The following is a 17,469-nucleotide window of genomic DNA, read 5'->3' on the forward strand; positions in this document are numbered from 1 at the left end:
ATTAGCAATTATTCCCCTCAAGGGTAATTTGGTCAAAACATAACAATTATATAGCAAGTATCATGTTTCATGCGTTTTCACAAAACTCAGCAGCTAGTTTCACCGAGACAGAAATTCTACTTAAAAGATTATACTATTCCACCGATCATAGCATCTCAATTAATTTACCAAAAATCATCACAGAAACATATATGTCTTAGGTTTCCAGAACATATTTTATTATATTTTTATTCCACATATTTTTCTCACAATCATCAAATCATTACAGCAAGCTCATAACAGTCAAATTCATGCGCAACAGAATGTTATTTGAAATTCCCGTTAAAAGAAAAATCCAATAAATACAAGACCACTTGGGTTAGGTTCCTAACTCAATAATTCAACTTCCAGGAGTGGAACCAACCCAATTGGTCTCGTAGTTCATGAGATATAACATTTACAAAACAACCTAACAGCAGGTCTAAAAGCTCAGCTTTGCACAACGTTTTTGTAAAATCATAAAAGTTAACTTCTACTTGTCAAAAAATTACAAGTTTATATTCTTTAGAAACTAGACTCAACCTAGTTTACTGTAGTATCAATAATCTCAACCAATTTTCACATTTACACTTCGTTACAGTCACTTAAACATCAAATACACATTCTGTCCAGAAACTGTTTGCATCCAAACTCAACATATTAACTATCTATGAACTATCATGCATTCATATAACACCCTAGACTCCATAAACACCATTCATGCACATCAATTACACATTACATACATGATTAGGGTTTTTGTTTGAACTCAAATCAAAGACACAACGATTAACGTGTAACAATATAAATTCTAGTTATCAAATCATCATTCAATCAACAACAATCATATTAGTTATACACACACACAAAATCGGCTGCTAGGGTTTGTAATTAACCCAACAAACATCAAAATCAAGTAGTAAGGATGTATAGGATAATCAATTATACCTTCCTAGCACCTAATTCTTCAATCAAACACTTGATTTGATGGTGTATATGTGTGTGAAAGTCGACGGCAGCCAAGGGTTCACAAGGAAGAGAGAGACCGATCGGAAGGTGTGGGGGAAAGAAAAGAATAGTTAGGGTTTAGTTAATGATGTATTTATAAACATAACATGTTACATTCAAGTCCCTCCACTTCTAAGTATTACTTTTCTAGCCTAACTAACTTGTTTACATCTTGAGTTAACGTTTATAACCATGTTATCACATAACACATAAGTCTAACACATAATATCACATAATTACTGTTTTGACATTTTTCGTTTATTCATCAATCGTTTGCGTTAACTCGTTTGCGTTTCGGTGCAACTCCCGAAAGACTACACATGTAGTAAGTGTTAAGCGTCATTTAAACCCTAGTTTAAATGTAATGAAGTGTGCGTTATAGATTCAATGATCTTAAGTTTGAATTGACGGAGTTGAGTTAACGGAGTTAACCTAAAATTGACGATTGTCACATCATTCCCATGTTAAAGAATTTTCGTCCCGAAAATTTGAGTCAAGTCGTGATGAGAGTCTGAAAAAAGTAAGAAAAAATTTCAGTTTATCATATCATCCCCTAGTAGAAAGAAATTTCGTCCCGAAATTTAATTCATACCTCCGGTGATGTCTGACGGTTTGCCGAGTTTCGCGGTTTTCTGCGTTTGGTTAGCCCTTCAAAAAGGTGAGGATACTTTTTCATCATTTGATCCTCGCGTTCCCACGTGAACTCCGGTCCACGTCTCGAGTTCCAACGAACTTTAACGATTGGAATTTTGCTGTGCTTGAGCGTTTTGGTTTCCCAATCCAAAACCTCGACTAGTTCCTCAATGAAGCGTAACTGTTCATCAACTTGTAGTTCATCCAAAGGGACTACTTGGGTTTCATCAGATAGGCATTTCTTCAAATTGGATACGTGAAAAACATTGTGTACGCCGCTTAGTTCCGTTGGTAGGTCCAGTCGGTACGCCACCGGACCAATACGCTCAGTTATCCGGTAAGGACCAACATACTGTGGGTTGAGTTTATTTCGCTTACCAAAGCGAACCACACCTTTCCAAGGTGAGACTTTGAGTAACACTTGATCGTTCACTTGAAATTCGAGAGGTTTTCGGCGCTTGTCGGCGTAACTCTTTTGGCGATCTCGTGCTGCTGCCATGCGATTTCGGATTTGAACAATCTTTTCCGAAGTTTCGAGTACCAGTTCCGGACCAGTGATTTGGCTGTCACCCACCTCTGCCCAGCAGAGTGGTGATCGACACTTTCGTCCGTACAGCGCTTCAAACGGCGCTGCTTTAATACTTGCGTGGTAGCTGTTATTATACGAAAACTCTACCAAAGGTAAGTGAGGTTCCCAACTTTTTCCGAAATCCAACACGCATGCACGCAACATATCCTCCAGGGTCTGAATAGTTCGTTCACTTTGCCCATCCGTCTGAGGATGCTATGCTGTGCTCATATCAAGACGGGTGCCTAGTGCGCTTTGCAACGACTTCCAAAAGTGCGAAGTGAAACGAGAATCTCGATCAGAAATGATTGAGACAGGCACTCCGTGCCTAGACACCACTTCTTTCATGTAAACACGAGTCAATCTTCCCATTTTGTCCGATTCCTTAATCGCTAAGAAGTGTGCAGACTTAGTCAACCGGTCAACGATCACCCAGATGGTATCGCATCCCGTCGGTGTCTTAGGTAAACCCGTATTAAAATCCATTGAGATGTGTTCCCATTTCCACATTGGGAGTTCCGGTTGTTGCAGTAAGCCAGATGGTTTCTGGTATTCTATTTTGACTCTGGCACAAGTCAAGCATTTGCTCACGTAGGTGGCAATGTCAGCTTTCATGTTCGGCCACCAGTAAAGTGCCTTTAAATCATGATACATTTTATCTGATCCAGGGTGGATAGAATATCGGGACTTGTGTGCTTCGTCCATCATCAGAGTTCTCAACTCTCCTAACCGTGGAACCCAAATCCGGTTCTCAAAATATCGGACCCCGTCCGATCTGATTTCAAGTTGCTTGTTCATGCCCCGCATGAGTTCCGATGGAAGATTATCATCTTTCAAAGCTTCAAGTTGCGCCTCGCGAATCTGGTCGGGTAAGTTTGCATGAATCGTGAGTTGCAATGCTCGCACTCGTCTGGGTTTATCTGTCTCTTTTCTACTGAGGGCGTCGGCCACTACATTGGCCTTGCCAGGGTGGTACTTGATGGCGCAATCGTAATCTTCAAGCAGCTCGACCCAACGACGCTGTCGCATGTTCAGCTCCTTCTGATCGTAGATATGTTGGAGACTCTTGTGGTCGGTGTAAATGGTAAACTTGGTACCGTACAAGTAATGCCTCCATATCTTAAGGGCGAACACCACAGCTCCAAGTTCCAAATCATGGGTCGTGTAGTTCTTCTCGTGAACCCGTAGTTGTCGAGAGGCATAAGCTATAACCTTCTCGAGTTGCATCAGCACACAACCGAGACCTTGTATAGATGCGTCACAGTGTACCTCAAAATTTTCCGTTCCCTCGGGGAGGGCTAGAATAGGGGCGCTACAGAGTTTGGTTTTCAACAGTTGAAAAATTGATTCTTGCGCGTCACCCCAATTGTACTTAGTGCCTTTGTGAGTCAAAGCGGTGAGGGGTTGAGCAATCTTTGAAAATCCCTCGATGAAACGTCGGTAGTAGCCGGCCAGTCCTAGGAATTGTCGCACCTCAGTCGGAGTCTCAGGTGCTTCCCAGTTTTTGATGGCCTCTACCTTACCGGGATCGACATGGATACCATTCTAGTTGATCACATGTCCTAAAAAGTGAACCTCGCGAAGCCAAAATTCATATTTCGAGAGTTTAGCATACAGTTGTTCCTTCTTCAGCAATTCCAGAATTACCCTTAAGTGCTCTTCATGGTCAGCTTCGTTCTTGGAGTAGACAAGAATATCATCGATGAAAACAATCACAAACTTGTCGAGGTACGCCTTGCATACTCGATTCATGAGATCCATAAATACGGCTGGTGCGTTGGTTAGGCCAAAAGGCATAACTGAAAACTCGTAGTGACCATACCGTGTTCTAAAAGCCGTCTTAGAGATATCTTCTTCGCGCACTCTCAGTTGGTGGTAACCAGATCGCAGATCGATCTTCGAGTAGTAACTCGATCCTTGAAGCTGGTCAAACAGATCATCAATTCGGGGTAAAAGATAACGGTTCTTGACCGTTACCTTGTTCAACTCCCGGTAGTCGATACACATTCGGAAAGTCCCGTCCTTCTTTCGGACAAACAAGACAGGGGCTCCCCATGGCGATGAGCTAGGTCGGATAAAACCCTTATCCAACAAATCTTGCAACTGAGTGGACAGTTCCTGAAGCTCCGCCGGTGCGAGCCGATATGGGGCTCGTGCTATGGGTGCTGCACCGGGTGTCAACTCGATTTGGAACTCGACTTGTTCAAGTTTCAACTAAAGTTCAAGTTCATTAATATATTTTATTTATTCGTTTTCATTTAGCTTTCAAGTTGGATTCGTTCGTTCCGTTTGCAAGCTTTCTACATTCGATCATTTATTATTTCTCGATTCGTCAATTGAGGTGAGTACATTTCATCCTCGTTTTCCCTTTTATGTTTTGGGGGTAACATGCATACTTATTCAAAACAAGAATGATTTATTATACACTTTTCTCAAACCACAAACTTTAGGGTATATGATACTTGGAATACTTGCTCTTTTGTGTGTTATATGCCTCATATGCTTTACGTGCGCGAGTGTTTATTTTTATGTTGTTGTTGAGCCTCATTAAGTATGATCATACGCTCCCCTAACTACTTAGCCTTGTGCTAGTAGAATAGGGCCTCATTACCCGAGTATGTCGGTTGTTACCGAGTAGAAAGGATCCTCATTTACATATGTTTTATATGCCACGATTGATGTTTTTTATTTATAGTCTCATATACGTTTGTGGATTTCGCTCATATTATATATACTCAAACTATGAAATTGCTCACCAACATACGTGTTGACAAAATATTATTTTATGCATGTTACAGGTTTGACTTTTGTTGACTCGAGGACTTGATGAAAAACGTTACCAAGACTATTAGGGTATTAGTAAAACGAACAATATGATTACTACTTGTTTCTAAATTTGTTTATATGAACGAGATGTGTTTGTTTATTGATTTATGAAATAAATGAGTTGATTAAATATTGTCACTTTAAATAGTGTCTTGTGTATTTGTCCAATCACGCTGCACCCCGGCATGTTCCGCCGCCTTTGGTCGGGGTGTGACACGTGTGGTGCGGTTTTGGGTTAAAACCGAACTGTAAACCAAAGTTTTGTTTAAAAAAAAAAACGTTCGGTTTTCTTGGTTTTTGGTTTCGCTATTGATCTCATCTCGGTTTTATCAATCGGGCTAATAGTTTTTGGGCCAAAGAAATTTGAACCATTATATTTTTAAATTGGGCCTAGTATTTTTTAATAATTAATAAATAATAGAATATTGTATAATCTGGCATAGAAAATACATTAAGAGCTAATAAAAAAAACTATACATTTAAAATGATCTAGTCTTATCCAAATCAACAAAACATAACCGACTAACGTTAAAATGGTTCAACGAAAAAGTAACTCAACAATTGGTTTTTCTGGTTTAGTTTTTTCGATTTTCCACAAAATACAAAACCGATATTTCGGTTTTTACTAAAGGTTAAAACCAAACCATCAATTTCTAATTCGGTTATGGGTTTCGGTTTCAAGTCAGGTCCTTCGGTTTTGTGCACACCCCTAGGGTGAAGGAGGCTGCCGCCCGGGTTTGATGGGGAGTACACCATTGTGGTTGGCACTTGGCACCCACCATGCAAAGGGCTAGATGATTGTAAATTGTGTAATATTGATTGATAGAAAGGTATAAATCTATAAGATGGCATCTTAGATAATATTTAATCAGATGACTTTCGTTAATTGATCATTGCTTGTAAGATACTTATAGACGTGAGTTATTGTTACACCACCTTCAAAATTGTATATTTAAGCCTCTGTTATATTGTATAGGTTGCATGAATACATACAACCTATATGATAGGACGAAAAAATATAACATGACCAATATAGCTTTATAATTGGTCATATTAGTCATCTCTTTGTCTGTAAAAAAACATGCATGATTTGGCTCTTATACGCTGCTACGTATGATCTTTCATCGCAATATCCTACACCCAGCAATCAAACTGCCCAATCGAAAGTAAGTCAGCCAGTATGAGAAACGGTTTGATTCACAATTATCTCTTTGGTGGTTTTACTGTTGGATCATTTTCAACAGTTTATAAACCTTTATATTATTGCTGTTGCTCCAGTTCCATTGACACCCTTTGGTATGCATATTAAGACGTTAGCTTGGGTTAGTCTTAAAATTTTTTGAAAACTAGCGTTGCCTAAGAAGGCGGTTCTAACAAGTCCACATGTCCGAGTATGTGATTTAGTTTTGTATGGTTACATCTACTGTTGGTTTAATCAGTTGCTCCCATAGATTCGGTTCTAGTAGAGAAATTGGCATCTTTGCAAATTTAGAGAGTTGTAATTGCCATTTTTCACTTGATTTTGGCATAAATAATGTACCCATGACTTGAATTCCCGACCCAATCCCAGACAATCAAAAGGTGAAATGTCACTTGTTAAATAAAACTCCCGCTTTAACAATACTTCGAGCAGCTCCTTTGGATGTCATGTGTCATGATTCCTGAAGACAAGACAACAATGATTCACATTAGTTAACTATAACAGACGAAAGATTGTCAGTCAACTTATTGTTATCCAACCTGACCATAGCAATGATGCCTATGTATTATCTAAAAGATGCAAACTTGCGGTTTGTGGAGGTGTTAAGAAGAAAATTACCTCTAATACGGCCTTAGCTTCACCGTCAAATGTTTTACAAAGAATCTCATAGCTCTTCTCTTCTCCAATTACTCCCATCTGCAAGATAAAGGTCAAGTAATATTGAACTAATTCTGTAGGAACATATTATATACCTGTAAAAGAAGTCAAACAAAATGCAATGTGTGTTTGTGTGTGTTCATTTACTACTTTATGACATCTTTCTAATCAGGCAAACATTTCATACCAGCTGATAGACTTTTGAAGGAGAAATGCTTGATATATTATATCTGCAAATCAACATTACAGATATAGATTAAGCAACAATAGTATGTAACCCCAACAGGTCAACAGTCTATATAGTCACTGCATTAATATAACTTTTTGATTAAATAATAATGCTAAACACACGTTTCAAACTAGTTGTGAGTACTGAGGTAAAGAATGTTCATAATGATTAAAAAATACGTATTTTTATGTTATATTTTATTGCATACTCATCTATATTCAATGCATATGCTACCTTAGCTTATTCAAGTAGAAATTAATTGCTGAGGTGTTTTGTTTTTGTACCGTAAGCACCACAGCACCCATGTCATTCTGAAAAAAATATAAAAACACCGAAATTAAATACTAAAATAATAAGAAACATATCATTATATAATCTCAAAGTGTCAATTAAACACTTTGCTTGAATATAAAACAACTACATGGAAGAACTTTTCAGTTCAAGAAAACCATAATCTAGAATTAATGCTCAAAGGATGAAAGCAATATTGTGCCAATTTCGACCCATTTACTTTTAAACAGGGTCCATATGGGTTATGTTTATCGCTAACAGGTCAAATTGGTTATATCAATATAGCTTAAAAACAAATGAAACAAAACGAAAATCAATTACGTTGCACGCGATTAGCTCAACTAGTTGCATCAGAAACTTTCCAAGTCCCCTTTCCCTGAAAAGCCGGTTCAAGCTGCAATTCATACACATAAAGTACAGGTATTTCTTCCTCAATAACGAATCTATAATGTACAAATCCAATTATGGATTTGTTATTGCATACAAATATATATAATGCTTCAGGAGATGTCATATCTCTACGCTTCACTTTTTCCTCTGCAGGCCACTCTTCTCCTTATGGCCCCTCCATATTCACCTGGCTCAAAAGTAATATAGGATACAGATGACATATTTCATAAGGGTGATAACCCGTTAATGCATAAACAAAATGATTTGAGATTTATTAGACTGCTAATGGGTCAAATGCGTAAAATTAAATTACATGAGAAAAGGGTCATATGGGCTGAGAAGTTAAACGTAGACAACGTGGATGATCATTCTAAGAAGAAAAAAAAAACTTATGATCATAGTTAATTAGTTATTTATAAAATTGAAAACAAGGACAGAATTATGTTAGCAGGTCAACCAAATGTGACACATTTAGCCCAGTTTCAAAAAACTTTCCTTGTTTTGAACCTTCACCCAATCCCCCACCAGTAAACGTGTATACAATTCAAGCCGCTCGTGAGCTTCTCGAAATCGGCTCGCTTAAAAGGTAACTCGAGCTGGGCCTAAACGAGTTCGAGCCCGAACTCAAGCATAAAATAATCTTGTTGTTTAATAAATGAGCCCGAACTTCAGTTATTGAGCTTGAGATGGCCGTGATTTAATATTTAAAATCCACATTTATAATAATTATTAGTATGATACTAAAAAACAATAAAGTATATATAAAAAGTAATGTTAAGTAAAGTAATCAATAATAAAATGAAAGAAAGAGTGACACACACCTACCTTAAGGAGGTTTTGAGATGAGAGTTTATTCCCAGTCAAGGGTGAAAGATAAAGCTATTAAATAAGAGGGCATTAGCTGCTGCAGGATAGGAGAAAGATAAGCTAACGTATAGGAAGCTCTTGGATGCATAGTCTGATTATTATTATTATTATTATTATTATTATTATTATTATTATTATATACGACTGAGTTGAGTGAAACTGGATACGTAATTAATTAATTAATTCATTGCATGTACCTGCTTCCTGCTGCTATCCGCCATTACCTTTGCCTTTTCATCATCCATCGTCTCAACAACTTTCAAGCCGAAGCTGTCTTCTTTGTCCTTGTCACCTCCTAACTAACCTATCCACACCAATTCAAACTTTTATCACATATATTCCCAACGACTAACGAAATATAACACGCTTAGATCTTAGATGTAAGTCCACGGAAAAACGTATTTAACGAAAAAGACACCTCGTTTTCGTTTTTGTTAGGAAACTCAACGGGAACCCAAACATTGTCGCCAATTGATTCACCACCAACCAGTCATTGAGCTCCACCAACCGATTCCGACAATGTTTCTAGAGTTCATTGACCTATATAATTAGGGTTTTTACTATAAAAAAAAATCCTAAAGGTCCGATCTAAGGTTATAAAGTTTTCTGCGACCAAAATGTTGAGTTTTCTGGCGACCTCCAACTAACAACGTTAACATTCTGTTAATCGGGAACCGTTGAGAACAAATATGATAAAATGTGGAGATCATTATCAGCTAATTCGTTAGTCGAGGTCGATAATAATAAAAAAAAAATAGCTGAGATTAATAAAATCAATACACCTTATTTTTATTTTTAGTGGGATAGAGAGGCACTACTAATCAATTCAAAACTCAAAACTGCAAATATTTAATAGAAGTAAACAAAAGAAAAGAAAAACCCTAACATTTAGATAGTATATAAAGCTATCATGTGTGCCTATTTATTTGTATTCATTTATTACATATAAAAGTTCTTTTAGCTCCCATAATCTACTTAGGACGTGTTCGTTTTACAGAATGAAATGGAATTGGAATTATAATTTACATAGGATTTGGAATTGGAAGGAATTGGATTTGGAATATGAACGTTCTAATAGGAATTGAAATTGAAAGGAATTGGAATCCAATTCCATTTTTGATGTGTTCGTTTGACAAATGAATAGGAATCCAGATTTTTTTTATGTTCGTTTGACAAAAGAGGATAACGACGAAAACATTTTAGTTTGTTTAGATTTTTTGTATTATATATATATATATATATATTGTGTTATGATTTTTTTAATTATATTTTTAATGGGTTTTCTATTAAGATCAAAATCTCTCAAAAAATATTTAAAAATAATAATAAAAAATTTATAACTCAGAATATAAATTAAAAACAAAAAAGTAAAAAAACTAAAATGTTTCATTCGTTGTCATCATTCAAAAAAAAAAAAACTCGAGAAAATATTCCAATGAATTCCCTTGAATTCCCCCACTTTTTGAAAGGATTTAGAATCCCTTAATTTAAAGGAATTTGAAGGATTTGAAATCCAATTTCAAATCTTTTAACCGAACACAACAAAATGGAATTAAGATTCCAATTCCAATTCCAACGAAACGAACACGCCATGCCATGAGATTTCAATTCCAATTCCTTTGAATTTCCACGAATTATGTGAAACGAACGCGCCCTTAAAGATTTTGGTCTTAACTTTTTACCAGTTAGGAAATACTTTTATTTTGGAATCTTTCTTACATTGATCCATAAAAACAAGGAAAAGGGAATGCTGAAATGGTGCAAACTAATAAATTTTATTGAGCGGGCTCGATCTCGAGTTCTTATATTTGGCTAGGCATACAAGACTAAACGAGCTTGTTATTACATAACAATAATCTATCTATTCTAATAAATAACTACCCATTTTTGCCACTTGTCACTCTCATAACTCTCTTTCTCTTTTTTTTTCAACATTTCAATATTGATCATTATATTTAAGTCATTTCTATATATGAATTGAAGTTTATTTGATTCATTTATTAACATTAATGGTGAAAGATAATAAAATAAGAAAATATCAAAATTAAAGTTACAGACCTATTAGAATAAAATTTTAAAATCATAGGTAATTAAAATCAAGGTAAACTATAACTTGTTTTTAAACTGAGATTTGAGCAGCAATGCATAATTTTTTATATAAGATATTTGTTTCAAATTTGGATTTAAAATTTTCTCATATGTATTTGAACTCAGGAAAATGTGTGTTTTCTTTATTTTATCCAACCATTTTATATAAATATTGCAAACATGAATAATACATTATATATATTACGGTGTTTAGCATTAAATCATTGAAGTTGAATATTATAATTATAATCCATATGAATAACGATTTACTATATGAACTATCTATCATTTATTTATGTCTTTTTTGTGCAGTATAAAAGGTTAGCAATAAGAATATCAATATTTAGTTTTCAATATTTTCTTTCATAACTCAAGACAAAAATGCTCCAGAAACATATATTTTATGACTTGATTTATACTTTTTTTATACATTTATATATATAAAATTTAATATGCCTTATAAGACGAATTACTTAATTAAAATCCTTCAAATTTTTAAACAAAAAAATCTGTTTCAATGCCTTTCCACTATTTTCGCTTTCCAAAAATCATTTAGGATATGAAAACCTAAAATATTGTTTTCATCAGTTATTCATTCAAATCATTTCAATATTATATTACTTACTAATTTTAATTTTAGACAAATACAATGATTTGAGGTTATGTTAGTGTTACTTGTTGGGTAGTTTATAATTAAAATGTCTATTATAGTTTATATTCAAAATTAAAAAAATTTACTGTTATTTGAACATGGCTTTAAGGTTAGTATATCTTTGTCATTTTCTATTCATCTTACTATATAATAAAGGAATAACAATTTGAACACTTGTACCCCCCCCCCCCCCACACACACACACATTCAAAGTGCTCCTTACAATGCACCTTAAAAAAACCGGTTTATTATTAAAAAAACCGGTTCATTGGAGAAACCCTAAAAACATATCATCACATACATCTGCCTCTTTCTTTCACTCTGCCTCTTTTCTTCTTCTTTTCTCTCTTTTTCTCCAAATCATTCTCTTCTTATTATTCTCAAATCTGGATTTCTCTTAATCTAATAATCTGGATTCTTCTTAAAAATTTTATATGTGCTTTCTCTTAATCTTCTGATCCGGTTGATGGTTCTCCTACTCACAATAATCAGATTGTGATTCAAATCAACCAAAGATCTGTCTGTCAATCTTCAGGTATGAATATATTTTCCTTTGAATTTACTTCATTTGGTGTTATTTCATGACAATTTTTATTTTTTTAGGTTAATGTGCATTCGAAGCAAGTAAATATCTTACTAGGTTCAACAGATCTACAGTTTCTTCTTCAGGTTTTGATCTTTATGTGTTTTAATTCAATGTCTTTGAAATTATTAGATTATGTTATTTTGTTTGCTTTTAGGTTTGAATTTGGACAATTTTTATTTGTGGATTTGAAGCAATTACAGATATAACTATGATCCAAAAGTCTTCCGTTTATTCTTCAGGTTTGGATCTTTAATTGTATTAATTCAATGTCTTTAAAATTATTAGATTATCTTATTTTGTTTACTTTTAGCTTTTAATTTGGACAATTTTCATTTGTGTATTTGAAGCAATTACAGATATGACTATGATCCAAAAGTCTTCCGTTTATTCTTCAGGTTTGGATATTTTTTTTTGTTATAATTCAATTTTTGTTAAATTATTAGATTACCTTCATTTGTTTACTTTTAGGTTTTCTTTTGGACATTTTGATTTTTGGATTTGAAGCAATTGAAGATCTGACTAGGATTAACAAATCTACTGTTTGTTCTTCAGGTTTGGATATTTTTTCTTTTAATTCAAATTTATTTTAATTAACTCATATGTCCGTGGTTAATTCATTCAAATATGTTTTTATTTCAGCGATACAAGCGTTATGCTATACAATTACCAACACATTCTGTTGCATTCCATCACAATTAACCGTTCATTTAAAGGTACGACTTTTCAAAAAAATCTAATCTTATTTTATTTTAACTGATTAGACTCTTTTGTATCAACATGTTTAAGTTTTTATTAATTTCATACATTTTGACAAATGATATGTGACAAATGCAAACGAGGGAGTTTTGACTGAACTTATTGTCCGACTTGGATTACCACGAACTATGGATGATGAGCAAATGGTCAATACGGTATAACATCTTTTAATTATGTTTTTTACAGATCAAAATCTCAAATCTCAAAATACTAATATAATCAAATTTATATTTATTACCATATATGTGTTGTCAACAGTCTTTCAAATACTCGCCCTTAACGAAAGCGGTAAGATTATTAATTTCCTTCTTAACTGATTACACTATTTTTATTAAAATGTAACATTTTTAATAATTTAATATCTTTTCTTCAAATACAAACGACGGACTTCATGGTCAACAAGCTTGGTATAGAAGAAAATAAAGTACAAATAGTGTAACCAAATATACAACAATCGCGAAACAACGAGGGCTGCTATACTGGTATGATGGTAATTCTATAACTGGTTTGAATTATTAATTGCAAATCTCATATTAAACATCTAAATATTTATGTTTGTAGGCACTTGGACATGATGTATACTGAAGGTATCAAATCTTCTATATACCACTTCCAAATTAAAAATTTAAATGAAACTTTTTAAAACATATATATATATATATATATATATATATATATATATATATATATATATATATATATATATATACTTCAACTATGCATCAAATAATTTTTAAACTCTTTATACATGATACTTTTTAAAACATTTAAATGCATGTTAGAAATGCTTGTGGTCAAATTGTTTATTGAGACATGTACATAGTCAAATAGTAGATTAAGACTTTACACCAAAATAGTTAAAAGTTTATTCTCTAAACATGACACTTTCTTTGATGTCTTCAAATACCTTATAATAGTTTTATTATCCATGTTATTAAAAATGTTGACATATACTTGATAACACCTATTAATGCTTTCAAACACTTTTTCTAAAATCACACAACAGCACGAATTCCAACAAAGACATAAGTTCATGGGATTGGATGCATACCTAAAATAGTTAGATTTGGTAACACATAACAAAATTCAAAACAATTTGTAAGACTTGATTATTCAAATAATAAAGACTTGATTTATAGACCTTTAGTGTTCTCTAGCAAGACAAAACAATAATTTTTGAATATGTATTACAAAACTCGGATTCCAACTACTTTTTTAAACTAGAAAATAGCATTTATGTTTTCATATTTCATATGGTTAACTATTTAGTTTGAGATTGATTCATTGATTAGAATAATGTTTTAAAGAGTTTGCACCATAAATGTATTAAACATTATAACAACCTCATTTGTCAATATAATCATTAGTGGTTAAACTACTTTTTAAATAACTTTTATTATATAAACCATTTCTAAATTATATATATATATATATATATATATATATATATATTCAATCCACATCGAATACTTTTAAAACTTTCTATAGTTTAACATACTTGAACTTTGTATTTGATGTTAACAAAACTTTACACAAATATTTTGAAATTTAAAAGTATTCGAATTTTAATTTAAATTAATATAAGATATTCATGTTTCACATGAGCAACTATTTACTTTGTTTTATTTTTTAATATTTTTAAGACTTTACACCAAAATAGTTAAAAAGTTTATTCTCTAAACATGACACTTACTTTGATGTCTTCAAATACCTTAGAATAGGTTTATTATCCATGTTATAAAAAGGGTTGACATATACTTGATGAGACCTATTCATGCTTTCAAACACTTTTTCTAAAATCACACATCAGCACGAATTCCAATAAAGACATAAGTTCATGGGATTGGATACATACCTAAAATAGTTAGATTTGATAACACATAACAAAATTCAAAACAATTTATAAGACTTGATTATTCAAATAATAAAGACTTGATTTTTACAACAAAATAGTTAAAAACTTTATTCTCTAAACATGACACTTACTTTGATGTCTTCAAACACCTTAGAATAGGTTTATTATCCATGTTATAAAAGGCTTTACACATAGTTGATTTAGACTTATACATGTTTTCATACACTTTTACTAAAAACACACATCAACATGAATTCCAACACATATATTAGTTCATGGGATTTGATACATAGCTAAAATAGTTAGATATGGTAACACATAACAAAACTCAAACAATTTAGAAGAATTTAATACCTGTATATTTACAAGACTTATCTTTTTTTCACCCTCATTTAGTGTTCTCTAGCATGACAAAAGAATAATTTTTTGAATATATATTACAAAACTCGGATTCTAACTATTTTTTTAAACTAGAAAATAGCATTTATGTTTTCATATTTCATATGATTAACTATTTAGTTTGAGATTGATTCATTGATTAGAATAATGTTTTAAAGAGTTTGCACCATGTATTAAACTTTATAATCACCTCATTTGTCAATATAATCATTAGTGGTTAAACTACTTTTTAAATAACTTTTATTATATAAACCATTTCTAAATTAAAAATGTGTGTATATATATATATATTTATATTCACTCCACATCGAATACTTTTAAAACTTTCTATAGTCTAACGTACTTGAACTTTGTATTTGATGTTAACAAAACTTTACACAAATATTTTGAATTTTAAAAGTATTCATATTTTAATTTAAATTAATATAAGATATTCATGTTTCACATGAGCAACTATTTACTTTCTTTTATTTTTTTAATATTTTTAAGACTTTACACCAAAATAGTTAAAAAGTTTATTCTCTAAACATGACACTTACTTTGATGTCTTCAAATACCTTAGAATATGTTTATTATCCATGTTATAAAATAGGGTTGACATATAGTTGATGAGACCTATTAATGCTTTCAAACACTTTTTTTAAACGCACACATCAACACGAATTCCAACAAACACATAAGTTCATGAGATTGTATACATACATAAAATAATTAGATTTAGTAGCACATAACAAAATTCAAAACAATTTATAAGACTTGATTATTCAAATAATAAAGACTTGATTTACAACAAAATAGTTAAAAACTTTATTCTCTAAACATAACACTTACTTTGATGTCTTCAAACACTTTAGAATATGTATATTATCCATGTTATAAAAGGCTTTACACATAGTTGATTTAGACTTATGCATGTTTTCATTCACTTTTATTAAAAACACATACATTAGTTCATGGGATTTGATACATAGCTAAAATAGTTACATATCGTAACACATAACAAAAGTCAAACAATTTATAAGAATTTAATACCGGTATATTTACAACACATATCTTTTTATCACCCTCATTTAGTGTTAGCAAGACAAAACAATAATTTTTTGAATATGTATTACAAAACTCGGATTCCAACTACTTTTTAAAACTAGAAAATAACATTTATGTTTTCGTATTTCACATGATTAACTATTTACTTTTGAGATTGATTCATTGATTTAAATAATGGATATTTTAAAAGTATTCAGATTATAATTTTAACTTTATGCAAGATATGCATGTTTCATTTAAGCAACTATTTACTTTGTTTATTTTTATAATATTTTTAAGACTTTACACCAAAATAGTTCATTCTCTACACATCATACTTTGATGTCTTCAAACACCATAAAACATGTTTATTATCCATGTTATAAAAGCCTTTACAAATAGTTGATTTTGACATATGCATGTTTTCAAACCTTTTTACCAAAAACACACATCGACACAATTACCTACATTGATTTTACTTTATGTTTTTTGATACATACCTAAAATACTTGCAAACTGGCTTTTGGATTTAAGGGAGGGTAATATTGGTGGTCACAATACAGGTGAAGCAATTATAGATCAACCGGAAGACCTTCTCATCAAGGATTCAGACGATCCCATATTGGATCTAATAGACTTCGTATATCCATGTATTCTCGATAATTTCAACAAGCAAAATTTCTTTCATGAAAGAGCAACACTGGCTCCGAAAAATGATGTTGTTCAAGAAATTAATGATAGGTTGCTATCAATATTTCCTGGTGATCAAAGAGAATATCTAAGTTCAGATAATATATGTCCAACAGAGATGATCAATCAGAATTTAGATGAAAGTTTGTGCTCACCCGATATTCTTAATGGAATTAAAGCTTCAGGATTGCCAAACCATAAATTAATATTAAAAGTGGGAGTTCCTGTAATGCTTCTAACAAATATTGACCAAAAAAGTGGCATGTGTAACGGAACTAGATTAAAAGTTGTGTCATTGGGCAATCGTGGTATACAAGTAGAAATTATATCCGGAAGTCACATTGGTGATCGTCATTATATTCCAAGAATTACTTTGATACATACTGACAAAAAACTGCACATTAAACTACAAAGAAGACAATTCCCCCTTGCCGTATGTTTTGCAATGACCATCAACAAAAGTCAAGGATAGTCACTATCAAGAGTTTGTTTGTTTTTGAAAAAACCAGTTTTTACTCATGGCCAGTTGTATGTTGCATTATCAAGAGTTATAAGACGAGATGGCATCAACGTTGTTGTTTTAGATAATGATGGTAATCTTTCAAATACAACATCAAATGTTGTATACAAAGAAGTGTTTATAAATTTGTAATATTTTTTTGATATTATTGTCACATATTGAAGAAACGTGGATCGACTCACTGGTAGACGATCTACTTTCCTCGGGTG

The 17,469-nt window shown here is 32.4% G+C and overlaps 1 pseudogene across 1 annotated transcript; it reads right to left on the bottom strand.

The window, feature by feature from the left end:
• Positions 1-6,276: 6,276 nt before the first annotated feature.
• Positions 6,277-8,933, bottom strand: LOC143562595 (uncharacterized; annotated as a pseudogene). The gene is made up of 7 exons (XR_013140513.1): positions 8,886-8,933; positions 8,647-8,700; positions 7,753-8,008; positions 7,375-7,451; positions 7,099-7,141; positions 6,873-6,950; positions 6,277-6,714 (listed from the first exon to the last, which is right to left on the bottom strand). The product of XR_013140513.1 is annotated as an uncharacterized LOC143562595 (transcript).
• Positions 8,934-17,469: the final 8,536 nt, after the last annotated feature.

The sequence above is a fragment of the Bidens hawaiensis genome, unplaced genomic scaffold, assembly GCF_021521415.1.
Source record: "Bidens hawaiensis isolate Kalapana, Puna unplaced genomic scaffold, B.hawaiensis_p1.1 tig00021037_1, whole genome shotgun sequence".
In the NCBI taxonomy this organism is placed as follows: Eukaryota; Viridiplantae; Streptophyta; class Magnoliopsida; order Asterales; family Asteraceae; genus Bidens; species Bidens hawaiensis.